We start from the raw sequence: 16,511 nt of genomic DNA on the forward strand, positions 1-16,511 counted from the left end.
GTGCCAGGCAACTGTGCCAAGTGTTTACTCACATTAGCCCATTTTTTTTGGACAGCAATCTATGAAGCAGGAACTATTATCAGTCCATTTTATAGATGAAGGCACTGAGGCTCTGAGTTAGTGAAGCCAGGATTTGAACCCAGTGAGATGGATTTGAAAGCCTATACCCCTCTTTTTTTTTTAATTGAGGTATAATTGACATATAACACTGTGTAAGTTTAAGGGGTACATCATATTGATTTGATGCATTTATATTGCAATTGATTGCCATTGTAGAGTTAGCTAACACCTCCATCACATCATATAAAGATCATTTCTTCCAGTGGTGGGAACAATTAAGATCTATCTTCTTAGCAAGTTTAATGCTTAAAATACAGTTTTGTTGTCTATAATCATTTTACTGTATACTAGGTCTCCAGGCCTTATTTATCTACTAGTTGCAAGTATGTATCTTAAACAACATCTCTCCTATTTCCCCAACTCACAGCTCCTGATAACCACCATTCCACCCTCTGTTTGTGTGAGTTCAGTTCTTTTTTGATTCCAGATAGAGGGCTATCCTACAGTATTTGTCTTCCTCTGTCTGATTTATCTCACTTAGCATAAAGTCCCCAAGGTCCATCCATGTTGTCAGAAATGGCAGGATCTCCTTTTTTTCCTCATGGCTAAATAGTATTCCACTGTGTATATATACTACATCTTCTTTATCCATTGATCCATTGACATCACTTAGGTTGTTTCCATAGCTTGGTTATTGTGAATAATGCTGCAATAAACATGGGAGTGCAGGTCTCTCTTCCATAACCAGTTTTCATTTCCTTTGGATATATACCCAGAAGTGGGATTGATGGATCATACTGTAGTTCTATTTTTCATTTTTTTTGAGGAAACTCCATACTCTTCTTCATAGTGGCTGAACCAGTTTACAATCCCCCAAACAGTGAGTGCACTATGGTTCCTTTTTAGGGAGGCTGTACTCTTAAGTGGACAATAAATGCAGGCACCTTTCTTCTTATTTTGAATCACACTGCTTTTTTTTTTTTTAAAGAAGATAATGGGGGTAGGAGTTTATTAATTAATTTATTTTTGCTGTGTTGCGTCTTCATTTCTGTGCGAGGGCTTTCTCTAGTTGTGGCAAGCGGGGGCCACTCTTCATTGCGGTGCGCGGGCCTCTCATTATCGCGACCTCTCTTGCTGCGGAGCACAGGCTCCAGACGCGCAGGCTCAGTAGTTGTGGCTCACGGGCCTAGTTGCTCCGCGGCATGTGGGATCCTTCCGGACCAGGGCTTAAACCCGTGTCTCCTGCATTAACAGGCAGATTCTCAACCACTGCGCCACCAGGGAAGCCCCACACTGCTTTTTTTGATACTATTGACCTCTTGTTTTTTTGTGAAGCTGTTGCTTCTCTTGGTCTCAATTCTGACCACTTCTTCTTGGTCTCTTTCACTGACCCTGTTCTCAGCTGCCAGCCCCTTGTGGTTTCCCAGCATTCTACCATGGGCTCTGGGTTCTTCCTATTAGATGTGTCTCCTCGGGTAATCTCAGCTAATTGCATGGATTTTACATGCACTGTTATTTCCTATTATGCTGCTGACTCCCAGTTCTGTACTGCCAGCTCTGAACTCACTAAATACAGAATTCTAGATTGGCAATTTTTCTTTTTCGGCACTTTAAAAATATTATAGTACTTTTTTTATGGCCTCCATGATTTCTGATGAGAAATTTATAGTCATTTGAATAACTGTTCTCCTTTAGTTAATACATTGTCTGGTTGCTTTCAGGATCCTTTTCTTTGTCTTCAGTTTCAGCAGTTTGAGTGTGATGTGTCTTTGTATGTGCATTTCTTTGAGGGTATCCTGTTTGGGATTCATTGAGCTTCTTCAATCTGTAGCTTTAAGTCTTTTGCCAAATTTGGGAAGTTTTCAGCCTTTATTTCTTCAAATATTTTTTACCATCACACTCTTTATCTTCCCCCTTTGCACTCAGATAACACAAATATTAGACTTTTGTTATAGTGCCACAGGTCTATGAGGGACAGCTTATTTTTTTCAATGTTTTTCTCTCTGTTCTTGAAGTTGGATCATTTCTATTCATATACTTCAAGTTCACTAAATATCTACTCTGTCATCTCTAATCTGCAACTGAGTTCAGCCAGGGAGGTTTTTTTTAAATTTCAATTTTCCTATTTTTAATGTTTATTTGATTCTTTGATATATCTTTTACTTCTTTAACAAGACTTTCTATTTTTCCACTTGTTTCAAAATTGTAGACAATTGCTTATTGGAGCATTTGTATATTGATTGCTTTAAACCCCTTGTCATATCATTCCAACATCTGTGTCATCTTTTAACTGTTTTTTCCCCAAAGGAGTCACAAGCTTTCTGGTTATTGGTATGCTCAGTAATTTTGGATTAGATTCTGAACATTTTGAATAGTCTGTTGTGTAACTCTGGGCCCTCCGTTGAACGTTTTTGTATGAGTAGGAAATCAATCTGCTTAGATTCAGGTGGAAAGTTCTAACCTCCCTTCTGTGGACCCTGATTCTAATATCAATTGTTTCCAAACCTGCACAGTGCGGTTAGGTCTGCCCGCGTCTGCACCCCCTGGGGGTCAGTCTAAGTACATGAGTAATGGTAGAGCTGTTGGTTCAGTTCTCAGTATTAGGAATGCTGATTAGGACCAGACCCATGTGGGCACAGCATGGGGGTGAGCACAGGAATTCACTGACCACTTTATGCAGTCACTTTCCTGAGCTCCTCTGTCTCCCTTATGTCTTTGGGATCCCCTTTCCCCTCCTTTGGTTAGAAAGGTGGGGCTTTAGGTACACTGCTGCACCAACCACTTACCTGTGCCTGTATCCAGGGCCAAGCTGCGGGAGGTCAAAGAAAAAGAAACTAACGTAAGATGCTAACAGTAGGAGAAACTGCCTGTGGGGTAAATGGGAATTCTCTGTGCTACCTTCACAACTTCTCTGTAAATCTAAAACTATTCTAAAATAAAAACATGTATTTTTTTTTAAAAAATCAATATTTGTCCCAGCTTCTAGGGATCACAGTTGTACAGATCAGAGAACCAGATCCCCTCTCTCAGAGTTTTGGCCCTAGTGGCCTCCCACAGGGGCCTCTGCCACTGACGACACAAGATTTCTTCAGATCTGGGTACGTAAGAACAGAGAGAAGGAAAAAGTGAGTGTTTCTGTACTCCCTCTGAGTGCTAGCAGTTTCCTTTCCTGTGCCTGGAGCCACAGCTAGAAGCTTCTTCTGGAGCTCTCTGCTCATGTTGAGGCTCGCCTCCTGGCTTCAGGCCGCACTGCATTCGGCTAGGGAATACTGGAGGAAAAACTGTGGTAAACACACCTCCCATCTGGTGGTTCAGATTCTCATCTTCCCTCGTCTACCTGCTGCTATTTACTTTTCAGAGTCTTTAAGGAGCTGCTCCATGCACTTTGCATCATCCAGTGAGAGAAAGTTGGTGGGATCTCTTTCTCCACTTTTCTCTTTTAATTTTACCTTTTTAAAAACCTTTTTATTACGAAACATGATATACATAAGAAAATAGCATAAGGGAGATATATATAACTATACACATATATATAGTTATATATAGTTAAATGAGTATAAATTGACATAAGAAATTGATATAAGAAAATAGCATGAGATATATATATAACTATAGGTACACATATATATAATGTATATATGTATATATAGTTAAATGAGTATGAATTGACACTTATGAGATAACCACCCAAGTTAAGAAATAAAACATTATTGATATCCCAGAAACATCAATGATGACTCGTTCCCTTCCCTGCTAGAAGTAACCATTAACTCTTGAGTTTATGGTAGCCATTTCATACTTATCTTTTACTCACCATCTGTACCACAGTATGGCTTAGTTATACCTTTTTCAAACTTTATATAAATCAAATGTACTCTTTTACGTCTGGCTTCTTTTTTTGACAGTGTTTGTGAGACTCAACCACGTTGTTGTGCATAGCTGTCGTTAAATAATTTACATTTCTGTGTGCCATTGTATAAACATACAGCAATATATTATCCATTCAAATGCTGATGCGCCTTCGGGTTGTTTCTAGTTTGGGTGCTGTAAGGAACAATGCTCTGTAATATTTTTAGACACTTCTCTTGGAGCACATGCACATAGGTTCCCTAAGATATAGACCCACGAGTGGAATGGCTGGGTCATGGTATACATCTTCAGCTTTAATAATAATGGCAAACTGTTTTCTCAAGTGTTATTCCAATTTACACTCTCACCAGCAGTATCTGAGAATCCTGTGGCTCCATGGGGCCGTTCTTAGTCATGTTTGTTCCTATCGTGCATGGCACAAATGATGTTCAGTATACATTTGTTAAGCCATTGAACTGACAGCTGGTTATGATTGTGTTTTGTGTGACTGAGATGAGATCCTTTTGTTCAAATTTTGAAAAGCCTTAGGTTACGCTCCACTTTCATTAGAAAGGAATTGAGGACATGTCACAACAATTATCTCCGGTGGAAAATATGCTAAAGAAAACTAATGATGATTTGCGAAGGAGAACGGAGACACAGTCCTTTGAAGATTAAAATGGCATATCAAAGGCCAACATCTCCTTATTTTAGAGTGTTAGGGTTGGTGGGAACCTAGGGGCTGGGGGATGGAAGGAATATAAAAGAGATTATTTCAAGAACCACAGGACAGGAAAGAAAAGAATAACTGAGAAAATTCCACGGTTGAGGAAGAGTGTGTGAGTCATTTGTTGTTATGTGTCAAGAATCACAATTCACTCCATCAAAGTGACGGTATTCAAGACTAGCTGGGAAGAATTCAAACCATGCAGTGTTAAACAAATGACACCATGCCATTTCTGGACTCCAATTTTCGGTCCTGACTTCCTCCCCCAAACTAGTTTAAACTGGCAAACTTGAAAAACCTTTGAAACCTGGGAGACAGACAGACAGTGTAATACGTAGGAATGACCTCATGGTCTTTAAAAGGATAAAGTACAAAATTCATAAAATCCTTCTGAATCTGGTACAGATGAAAAACTTGCTATGAGAAATAAGGATATTCTGAATTAAGTGAGAATTGCTGTGCAAACCCCCTGAAGAGATCAGTTTTTTTTTTTTAATTTAATTTAATTTTTTTTTTGCTTTATAACAAATTTAATCAGTTATACATATACATATGTTTCCATATCCCCTCCCTTTTGCGTCTCCCTCCCACCCTCCCTATCCCACCCCTCCAGGCAGTCACAAAGTATCGAGCTGATCTCCCTGTGCTATGCGGCTGCTTCCCACTAGCTATCTACCTCACGTTTGGTACTGTATATATGTCCATGCCACTCTTTCACTTTGTCACAGCTTACCCTTCCCCCTCCCCATATCCTCAAGTCCATTCTCTAGTAGGTCTGTGTCTTTATTCCTGTCTTACCCCTATGTTCTTCATGACATTTTTTTTTCTTAAATTCCATATATATGTGTTAGCATACAGTATTTGTCTTTCTCTTTCTGACTTACTTCACTCTGTATGACAGACTCTAGGTCTATCCACCTCATTACAAATAGCTCACTTTCATTTCTTTTTATGGCTGAGTAATATTCCATTGTATATATGTGCCACATCTTCTTTATCCATTCATCCGATGATGGACACTTAGGTTGTTTCCATCTCCGGGCTATTGTAAATAGGGCTGCTATGAACATTTTGGTACATGTCTCTTTTTGAATTATGGTTTCCTCAGGGTATATGCCCAGTAGTGGGATTGCTGGGTCATATGGTAGTTCTATTTGTAGTTTTTTAAGGAACCTCCATACCGTTCTCCATAGCGGCTGTACCAATTCACATTCCCACCAGCAGTGCAAGAGTGTTCCCTTTTTTCCACACCCTCTCCAGCATTTATTGTTTCTAGATTTTTTGATGATGGCCATTCTGACTGGTGTGAGATGATATCTCATGGTAGTTTTGATTTGCATTTCTCTAATGAGTAAAGATGTTGAGCATCCTTTCATGTGTTTGTTGGCAGTCTGTATACCTTCTGTGGAGAAATGTCTAGGTCTTCTGCCCATTTTTGGATTGGGTTGTTTGTTTTTTTGTTATTGAGCTGCATGAGCTGCTTATAAATTTTGGAGATTAATCCTTTGTCAGTTGCTTCATTTGCAAATATTTTCTCCCATTCTGAGGGTTGTCTTTTGGTCTTGTTTATGGTTTCCTTTGCTGTGCAAAAGCTTTTAAGTTTCATTAGGTCCCATGTGTTTATTTTTGTCTTTATTTCCATTTCTCTAGGAGGTGGGTCAAAAAGGATCTTGCTGTGATTTATGTCATAGAGTGTTCTGCCTATGTTTTCCTCTAAGAGTTTGATAGTGTCTGGCCTTACATTTAGGTCTTTAATCCATTTTGAGCTTATTTTTGTGTATGGTGTTAGGGAGTGATCTAATCTCATACTTTTACATGTCCCTATCCAGTTTTCCCAGCACCACTTATTGAAGAGACTGTCCTTTCTCCACTGTACATTCCTGCCTCCTTTATCAAAGATAAGGTGACCATATGTCCGTGGGTTTAACTCTGGGCTTTCTATCCTGTTCCATTGATCTATCTTTCTGTTTTTGTGCCAGTACCATACTGTCTTGATTACTGTAGCTTTGTAGTATAGTCCGAAGTCAGGGAGCCTGATTCCTCCAGCTCCATTTTTCGTTCTCAAGATTGCTTTGGCTATTCGGGGTCTTTTGTGTTTCCATACAAATTGTGAAATGTTTTGTTCTAGTTCTGTGAAAAATGCCAGTGGTAGTTTGATAGGGATTGCATTGAACCTGTAGATTGCTTTGGGTAGTAGAGTCATTTTCACAATGTTGATTCTTCCAATCCAAGAACATGGTACATCTCTCCATCTATTTGTATCATCTTTAATTTCTTTCATCAGTGTCTTATAATTTTCTGCATACAGGTCTTTTGTCTCCTTAGGTAGGTTTATTCCTAGATATTTTATTCTTTTTGTTGCAATGGTAAATGGGAGTGTTTCCTTGATTTCACTTTCAGATTTTTCATCATCAGTATATAGGAATGCCAGAGATTTCTGTGCATTAATTTTGTATCCTGCAACTTTACCAAATTCATTGATTAACTCTAGTAGTTTTCTGTAGCATCTTTAGGATTCTCTATGTATAGTATCATGTCATCTGCAAATAGTGACAGCTTTACTTCTTCTTTTCCAATTTGGATTCCTTTTATTTCCTTTTCTTCTCTGATTGCTGTGGCTAAAACTTCCAAAACTAGGTTGAATAAGAGTGGTGAGAGTGGGCAACCTTGTCTTGTTCCTGATCTTAGTGGAAATGGTTTCAGTTTTTCACCATTGAGGACGATGCTGGCTGTGGGTTTGTCATATATGGCCTTTATTATGTTGAGGAAAGTTCCCTCTATGCCTACTTTCTGCAGGGTTTTTATCATAAATGGGTGTTGAATTTTGTCGAAAGCTTTCTCTGCATCTATTGAGATGATCATATGGTTTTTCTCCTTCAATTTGTTAATATGGTGTATCACGTTGATTGATTTGCGGATATTGAAGAATCCTTGCATTCCTGGAATAAACCCCACTTGATCATGGTGTATGATCCTTTTAATGTGCTGTTGGATTCTGTTTGCTAGTATTTTGTTGAGGATTTTTGCATCTATGTTCATCAGTGATATTGGCCTGTAGTTTTCTTTCTTTGTGACATCCTTGTCTGGTTTTGGTATCAAGGTGATGGTGGCCTCGTAGAATGAATTTGGGAGTGTTCCTCCCTCTGCTATATTTTGGAAGAGTTTGAGAAGGATAGGTGTTAGCTCTTCTCTAAATGCTTGATAGAATTCGCCTGTGAAGCCATCTGGTCCTGGGCTTTTTTTTTTTGCGGTATGTGGACCTCTCAATGTTGTGGCCTCTCCCGTTGCGGAGCACAGGCTCCGGATGCGCAGGCCCAGCGGCCATGGCTCACGGGCCCAGCCGCTCCGCGGCATATGGGATCCTCCCAGACCGGGGCACGAACCCGTATCCCCTGCATCGGCAGGCGGACTCTCAACCACTGCGCCACCAGGGAGGCCCATGGTCCTGGGCTTTTGTTTGTTGGAAGATTTTTTATCACAGTTTCAATTTCAGTGCTTGTGATTGGTCTGTTCATATTTTCTATTTCTTCCTGATTCAGTCTTGGCAGGTTGTGCATTTCTAAGAATTTGTCCATTTCTTCCAGGTTGTCCATTTTATTGGCATAGAGTTGCTTATAGTAATCTCTTATGATCTTTTGTATTTCTGCAGTGTCAGTTGTTACTTCTCCTTTTTCATTTCTAATTCTATTGATTTGAGTCTTCTCCCTTTTTTTTCTTGATGAGTCTGGCTAATGGTTTATCAATTTTGTTTATCTTCTCAAAGAACCAGCTTTTAGTTTTATTGATCTTTGCTATCGTTTCCTTCATTTCTTTTTCATTTATTTCTGATCTGATTTTTATGATTTCTTTCCTTCTGCTAACTTTGGGATGTTTTTGTTCTTCTTTCTCTAATTGCTTTAGGTGCAAGGTTAGGTTGTTTATTCGAGATGTTTCCTGTTTCTTAAGGTGGGATTGTATTGCTATAAACTTCCCTCTTAGAATTGCTTTTGCTGCATCCCATAGGTTTTGGGTCGTCGTGTCTCCATTGTCATTTGTTTCTAGGTATTTTTTAATTTCCTCTTTGATTTCTTCAGTGAGCACTTCGTTATTAAGTAGTGTATTGTTTAGCCTCCATGTGTTTGTATTTTTTACAGCTCTTTTCCTGTAATTGATATCTAGTCTCATAGCATTGTGGTCGGAAAAGATACTTGATACAATTTCAATTTTCTTAAATTTACCAAGGCTTGATTTGTGACCCAAGATATGATCTATCCTGGAGAATGTTCCATGAGCACTTGAGAAAAATGTGTATTCTGTTGTTTTTGGATGGAATGTCCTATAAATATCAATTAAGTCCATCTTGTTTAATGTATCATTTAAAGCTTGTGTTTCCTTATTTATTTTCATTTTGGATGATCTGTCCATTGGTGAAAGTGGGGTGTTAAAGTCCCCTACTATGAGTGTGTTACTGTCGATTTCTCCTTTTATGGCTGTTAGTATTTGCCTTATGTATTGAGGTGCTCCTATGTTTGGTGCATAAATATTTACAATTGTTATATCTTCTTCTTGGATCGATCCCTTGATCATTGTGTAGTGTCCTTCTTTGTCTCTTCTAGTAGTCCTTATTTTAAAGTCTATTTTGTCTGATATGAGAATTGCTACTCCAGCTTTCTTTTGGTTTCCATTTGCATGGAATATCTTTTTCCATCCCCTTACTTTCAGTCTGTATGTGTCTCTAGGTCTGAAGTGGGTCTCTTGTAGACAGCATATAGATGGGTCTTGTTTTTGTATCCATTCAGCCACTCTGTGTCTTTTGGTGGGAGCATTTAGTCCATTTACATTTAAGGTAATTATCGATATGTATGTTCCTATTCCCATTTTCTTAATTGTTTTGGGTTCGTTATTGTAGGTCTTTTCCTTCTGTTGTGTTTCTTGCCTAGAGAAGTTCCTTTAGCATTTGTTGTAAAGCTGGTTTGGTGGTGCTGAACTCTCTCAGCTTTTGCTTGTCTGTAAAGGTTTTAATTTCTCCATCAAATCTGAATGAGATCCTTGCTGGGTAGAGTAATCTTGGTTGCAGGTTTTTCTCCTTCATCACTTTAATTATGTCCTGCCACTCCCTTCTGGCTTGTAGAGTTTCTGCTGAGAGATCAGCTGTTATCCTGATGGGGATTCCCTTGTGTGTTATTTGTTGTTTTTGCCTTGCTGCTTTTAATATGATTTCTTTGTGTTTAATTTTTGACAGTTTGATTAATATGTGTCTTGGCGTATTTCTCCTTGGATTTATTCTGTATGGGACTCTCTGTGCCTCCTGGACTTGATTAACTATTTCCTTTCCCATATTAGGGAAGTTTTCAACTATAATCTCTTCAAATATTTTCTCAGTCCCTTTCTTTTTCTCTTCTTCTTCTGGAACCCCTATAATTCGAATGTTGGTGCGTTTAATGTTGTCCCAGAGGTCTCTGAGACTGTCCTCTGTTCTTTTCATTCTTTTTTCTTTATTTTGTTCTGCAGCAGTTATTTCCACTATTTTATCTTCCACCTCACTTATCCGTTCTTCTGCCTCAGTTATTCTGCTATTGATCCCGTCTAGAGTATTTTTTATTTCATGTATTGTGTTTTTAATCGATGCTTGATTCATCTTTAGTTCTTCTAGGTCCTTGTTAACTGTTTCTTGCATTTTGTCTATTCTATTTCCAAGATTTTGTATCTGGGAAATAGAATCTTGGATCATCTTTACCATCATTATTCTGAATTCTTTTTCAGGTAGAGTGCCTATTACCTCTTCATTTGTTAGGTCTGGTGGGTTTTTATCTTGCTCCTTCTCCTGCTGTGTGTTTTTCTGTCTTCTCATTTTGCTTATGTTACTGTGTTTGGGGTCTCCTTTTTGCAGGCTGCAGGTTCGTAGTTCCTGTTGTTTTTGGTGTCTGTCCCCAGTGGCTAAGGTTGGTTTAGTGGGATGTGTAGGCTTCCTGGTAGAGGGGACTAGTGCCTGTGTTCTGGTGGATGAGGCTGGATCTTGTCTTTCTGGTGGGCAGGTCCACGTCTGGTGGTGTGTTTTGGGGTGTCTGTGGACTTTTTATGATTTTAGGCCACCTCTCTGCTAATGGGTGGCGTTGTGTTCCTGTCTTGCTAGTTGTTTGGTTTAGGGTGTCCAGCACTGTAGCTTGCTGGTCGTTGAGTGAAGCTGGGTGCTGGTGTTGAGATGGAGATCTCTGGAAGATTTTCGCCGTTTGATATTATGTGGAGCTGGGAGGTCTCTTGTGGACCAGTGTCCTGAAGTTGGCTCTCCCACCTCAGAGGCACAGCACTGACTCCGGGCTCCTCAATTTGGGATGATGTGTTGTCTATTCATGTATTCCACAGATGCAGGGTACATCAAGTTGATTGTGGAGCTTTAATCCGCTGCTTCTGAGGCTGCTGGGAGAGGTTTCCCTTTCTCTTCTTTGTTCTCACAGCTCCTGGGTCTCAGCTTTGGATTTGGCCCCGCCTCTGCGTGTAGGTCGCCGGAGGGCGTCTGTTCTTCGCTCAGACAGGACAGGGTTAAAGGAGCAGCCTCTTCGGGGACTCTGGCTCACTCAGGCCGGGAGGGAGGGAGGGGCACGGAGTGCGGGGCGGGCCTGCAGCGGCAGAGGTCGGCGTGATGTTGCACCAGCCCGAGGCGCGCCGTGCGTTCTCCCAGGGAAGCCGCCCCTGGATCCCGGGACCCCGGCAGTGGCGGGCTGCACAGGCTCCCGGAAGGGCGGTGTGGGCAGTGACCTGCGCTCGCACACAGGCTTCTTGGCGGCGGCAGCAGCAGCCCCAGCGTCCCACGCCTGTCACTGGGCTCCGCGCTTTCAGTCGCGACTCGCGCCCGTCTGTGGAGCCCCTTTAAGCAGCGCTCTTAATCCCCTCTCCTCGCGCACCAGGAAACCAAGAGGGAAGAAAAAGTCTCTTGCCTCTTCGGCAGCTCCAGAGTTTTCCCGGACTCCCTCCCGGCTAGCTGTGGCACATTAGCCCCCTTCAGGCTGAGTTCTCGCCGCCTGCCCCAGTCCTCTCCCTGCGCTCCGACCGAAGCCCGAGCCTCAGCTCCCAGTGCCGACTGCCCCGGCGGGCGAGCAGACAAGCCTCTCGGGCTGGTGAGTGCCGCTCGGCACCGATCCTCTGTGTAGGGATCTCTCCGCTTTGCCCTACCCAGGTATGTGGGGAGTTTCTTGCCTTTTGGGAGGTCTGGGGTCTTCTGCCAGCGTTCAGTAGGTGTTCTGTAGGAGTTGTTCCACGTGTAGCTGTATTTCTGGTGTATCCGTGGGGAGGAAGGTGATCTCCGCGTCTTACTCTTCCGCCATCTTGAAGTGCTGATTGGAAACCTTCTTGTCCTCAATTCATTGGCTATACTGGATTTTTTTTCTTGGGTCAGACCTCCCGAATTCTACCAGAAATCGTTCCTTTGGGGAAACCAGGCCTTCCCAGAAACTCAGGAAACTTTTAGGACCTGCACCTGAGAGACGAGCCCCCAAAAGCCCTAACTTTGAAAACCAACAGGGCTCACATCTTCAGACGCAGAGCTGTAGCTATCTCGAGATCAGTTTTTGAACAAGGTAAAATCAGTTCAGTGTAACAAGTGGACTAAACTTAATAATAAGAGTAATTTTTATTATGATTATGTTTATTTAATATGCCACACTCTGGGTGCTTTATATGATTTTCTCAGTTAATCCTCACAAAAATTTTATGAGTCAGAAAATATTAACTTCATTTTACAAATTGGGAAACTGAGGCAAAGAGAGGTTAAGTGACTCACTGAAGTTCACACAGCCAGTCAGAGTTGCAGCTGGGAACCAAATAGATAAAGTGACCCCAGAGCCTACCTTCTAGATTTTGTTTTTGGTTGTTTGTTTTTAATTTATAAACAACAAAACTCATTTTATTTTGCTGTACAGTTCTATGAGTTTTATTACATAGATTTGTGTCACCACCTTCACAATCATGACACAGAACAGCCCCATGATTTAGAAAATCTCCCTCATGCTGTTCCTTTGTTGTCTCACCTGTCCCCATTCCTAGCCTTTGGCATCTACCTATAGTTTGGTCTTTGCTAAGATGTCATGCAGTATACTGCATATAATCTTTTAAGCTTGGCTTCCTTTACACAGCATAATGCCTTTGAGATTCATCCAAGTTGCTGTGACTACTGATACGTTGTTTCTTTTATTGATGAGTAGTATTCCATTGTACGGATGTACCATAGTTTGTTTATCCACTCACCTACTGAAGGACTTATTTGTAATTTACAGTTTTTTGGAGTGATTTTGAATAGAGCTGCTATAAATATTCACATACAGTTTTTTTAAGCAAACACATCTTCATTCCTTTAGGGTAAATATAAGGAGTGTGATTTCTTGGCCAGGCAATAAATGTATGTTTATAACTTTATAAGAAATTGCTGAAATATTTTCCTGTATCATTTTACATTCGCAACAGCAAAGCATGAAAGATCCAGTGCTCTCTGAAGTTACCAGCACTTGGTAGTGTCTGATTTAAAAAAATTTGTTATTTTAGCCATTCTAACAGGTGTGCAGGGATATCTCATGATTTTAATTTGCATTCCCTAATGACTTACAATGGTGAGAATCTTTTCATTTTTTAATTTGCCATCCAAATATCTTTGGTGAAGTATCTGTTCAAATCTTTTGCCCATTTTAAAAATCAGGTTTGGTTTCTTATTGCTTAGTTTTTACTTTCTTTATATATACTAAATACAAATTTTTGTGTGTGGATATATGATTTGCAAATATTTTCTTTCGGTATCTGGCTTTCCCTTTCATTCTCTTAACATTCCTTTCTGCAAAGTAGAACTTTTTAAAATGAACCATAATTTATAAAGTTATTATTTTGTGGATCATGCCTTTGTTATCATGTCTAAGAATTTTTGCCTAAGGTCGCAATTTGTTTTTTGCGGAAATTTTTTTATAAGAGTTTTATATGATTATATTTTCCATTTATGTCTATTACCTTCTTTAAGTTAATTTTTGTATAAGGTGCAAGATATAGATTGTGGTTCATTTTCTTGCACATGGAAACATAATTGTTCCAATACCACTTCCTGAAAAGATTACCGTTTGAATTGCCTTTGCAACTTGGTCAAAAATCAACTGACCATATTTGTGTGGATCAATTTCTGGACTCTCTATTTTAGGAGTTGGAAAATTTTTTCTCTAAGGGCTAAATAGTAATAGTAATTTTAGGCTGTGGGACATGTGGTTTCTTTTGTAGTGAAAGTAGTTGAGGGAGAGGGAAAATAATTTTTCCTTTCTCCTTCTATGTTCTTCGCTGAGACCCTCCTGTAATAGAAGACAAATTAACAGGAGAAAAACAAACAAAAGTTTAATAACATGTATACCTCCCATCCCGTATATGTGGGAGAGGCGCAAGAAAACAGTAATTTTCCAAAATGGCTCAAGCCACTATTTTAAATAATATCTCCCTCTAAAGACAAAAGATGATGTGTGTGAGGGGTGTGGTAGGCAGTTATGGGAGGTTACTAGGAAAAGCACAGTAAACTTGGGAATGTTTGTTACACAGATTTAAGTCAATGTATTCTCTATCGATAAGGATTTCTAGAGATTTAGAATCTTTTTTCTCTTCCAGGTACAGAGAGAGTGACACCCTTACAAATGGAGAGTTCCCTATAAATATAGATGTCTCTTACAAAAGTGTAACTTTGACTTGATTTTTTACAGCTTCTCCTGTATCTTGTTTCATAAAAAATAGTCGGCTCAAATTTTCCCAAGAAAAATGGAACTATAAATCCATAAAATAACTCGTAGGCAAAAGTTAATAGCAACCTTATTTATAACAGCCATAACCCAGAAAACAACCTAGGTGTCCATAAATAGAACAAACTGTAGTATATTCATACAAAGGAGCACTACTGAACTGGTCGCTCAGAAAAACATGGGATATCAGAAAAAATACAGATAAAGAAACAATGTGGTTGAATCTGAAACACGTTACATTGAGAGAAAGAAGCCTTATACAAGAGTACTGTGTGATTCCACTTGTGTGAAGTTCTGTAATAAGCAAAACTAATCCGTTGTGAAGAAAATCAGAACAGATGTTTCCTCTGGAGAGATGGGGAGTGGGATCGCCAGGGAAGGGGCATAACAGACCGGGTTGGGATAATGGTCATTTTCTGTATCTTGTTGGTGGTTTGGGTTACACAGGTGTATGCATTTGTTAAAACACATCAAATGGCGCCCTTAGGGTTTATGCATTCCATGCTATGCAAATTTTACCTCAAGAGAAAAAAAATAGCCTTAAACAAATACTAAACTCTTTTAAACAAGTAATAACTCTAGTTTATGCTACACACACTGAAATATTTAGGGGTCAGGGTACTCAAGAACTCATCTTACTCTGAAATGTATCCAAAAGTTGACTGATAAATAAATAGAAGGATTGATAGATGGATAGATGTAGATCTAGATGAAGTGATGTAACATGTTCATTTTAGAATCTAGATGGTGAATTTTCACTGTAAAATCATTTCAACTTTTCTATATATCTGACATTTTTCATAATAAAATGTTGGAAAAAAAACAGTCAACTCAAAATAATCCTTATGACAAAGAGACAAATTTTAGGGTGGCAAATTCCACCCCCGTTTGTAGTCATAAACAATAAATTATTGTAATGGCCGAGGCTGTGTTGGACATGGGAGATGAGAAAGAGGGAAGAGTTTGGGCTTCCCTGGTGGCGCAGTGGTTGAGAGTCCACCTGCCGATGCAGGGGACATGGGTTCGTACCCCGGTCCGGGAAGATCCCACATGCCGTGGAGCGGCTGGGCCCGTGAGCCATGGCCGCTGAGCCTGCGCGTCTGGAGCCTGTGCTCCGCAACGGGAGAGGCCACAACAGTGAAAAGAGGGAAGAGTTGAAGGTGATCTGCAGATTTCTACTTTGGGATCTGAAGTTATTTGAATATTCAGTTGCTAGAATTACGGGTAAGTGCAGTTACCTGTATTAGACACGTCTTGTATCCTGTGCCACAATTCTGTAGACGGGTGGTTCTCAAACTTGAGTGTGCATTAGAATCATCTGGAGGGCTTGTAAAGCACAGCTTGCTGAGCCCACCCCCAGAGTATCTGGCTTGGTAGGTCTGGGGTGGGGCATGAGAATTTGTTTGTATAATAATTTCTTAGCTGATGCTGATTTTGCTGGTCCTCCTTTTGTTCCAGCCATTACGGAAGCCACCTGCTGCATCCAGGTGAATGTACTTGCACTGTTTTCTGTCCCGGGGCATCTCTGGATTTCCAGCAGAGGATGCTTGTGGGAGGCCTGGGTGGCACTCAAGGTGTGCTATCTGGAAGTGCCAGTCAATTAACACCTCATGGTGAACCCCTGAGCCATAGAGGATAAGAGCTGGTGGATAAATGTTGGTAGACGATTCTGAGATTCATTCGAGACGGTTCCTCTGAAGCCCTCAGGGGAACTGTGTCCCTGTTGTCCACTGCAGGGGACCAACTTCACGTTATGCCTCATGCCCTTAGATGGGTTCCCCTTCTTCTACGATTCACTATCCAGTCTCCCACTCCTGTTGCCAGGCTCACTTTCCAAAACAAAGTACCTGCATGTAAACCCCTGACTGAGGCTTGGCTTTGCAGGGGGACCTCAGCCTGAGACCTTTACTGTAGCTGTCCATCTCTTCCTCTGTCTCCATCATGAAATGACCCAATGGATGTTTAACTGGCACTAGAAACTCAGAGTTCTCTAGACTCCATTTTTGTACCCACAGCACACATGCTAATGACTGGCACATGTGGGTGTTCAGAAAATTATGGATAAGTAGATCAGTAGAAGTATTTTTACACTTATTAAAGTGGTTGGAGGGGATGGAGCAAGAGGAAATAGCGGGTGGGAGAGA

This window comes from Mesoplodon mirus (assembly GCF_964341445.2).
Source record: "Mesoplodon mirus genome assembly, chromosome: 11".
NCBI classification, from domain to species: domain Eukaryota; kingdom Metazoa; phylum Chordata; class Mammalia; order Artiodactyla; family Ziphiidae; genus Mesoplodon; species Mesoplodon mirus.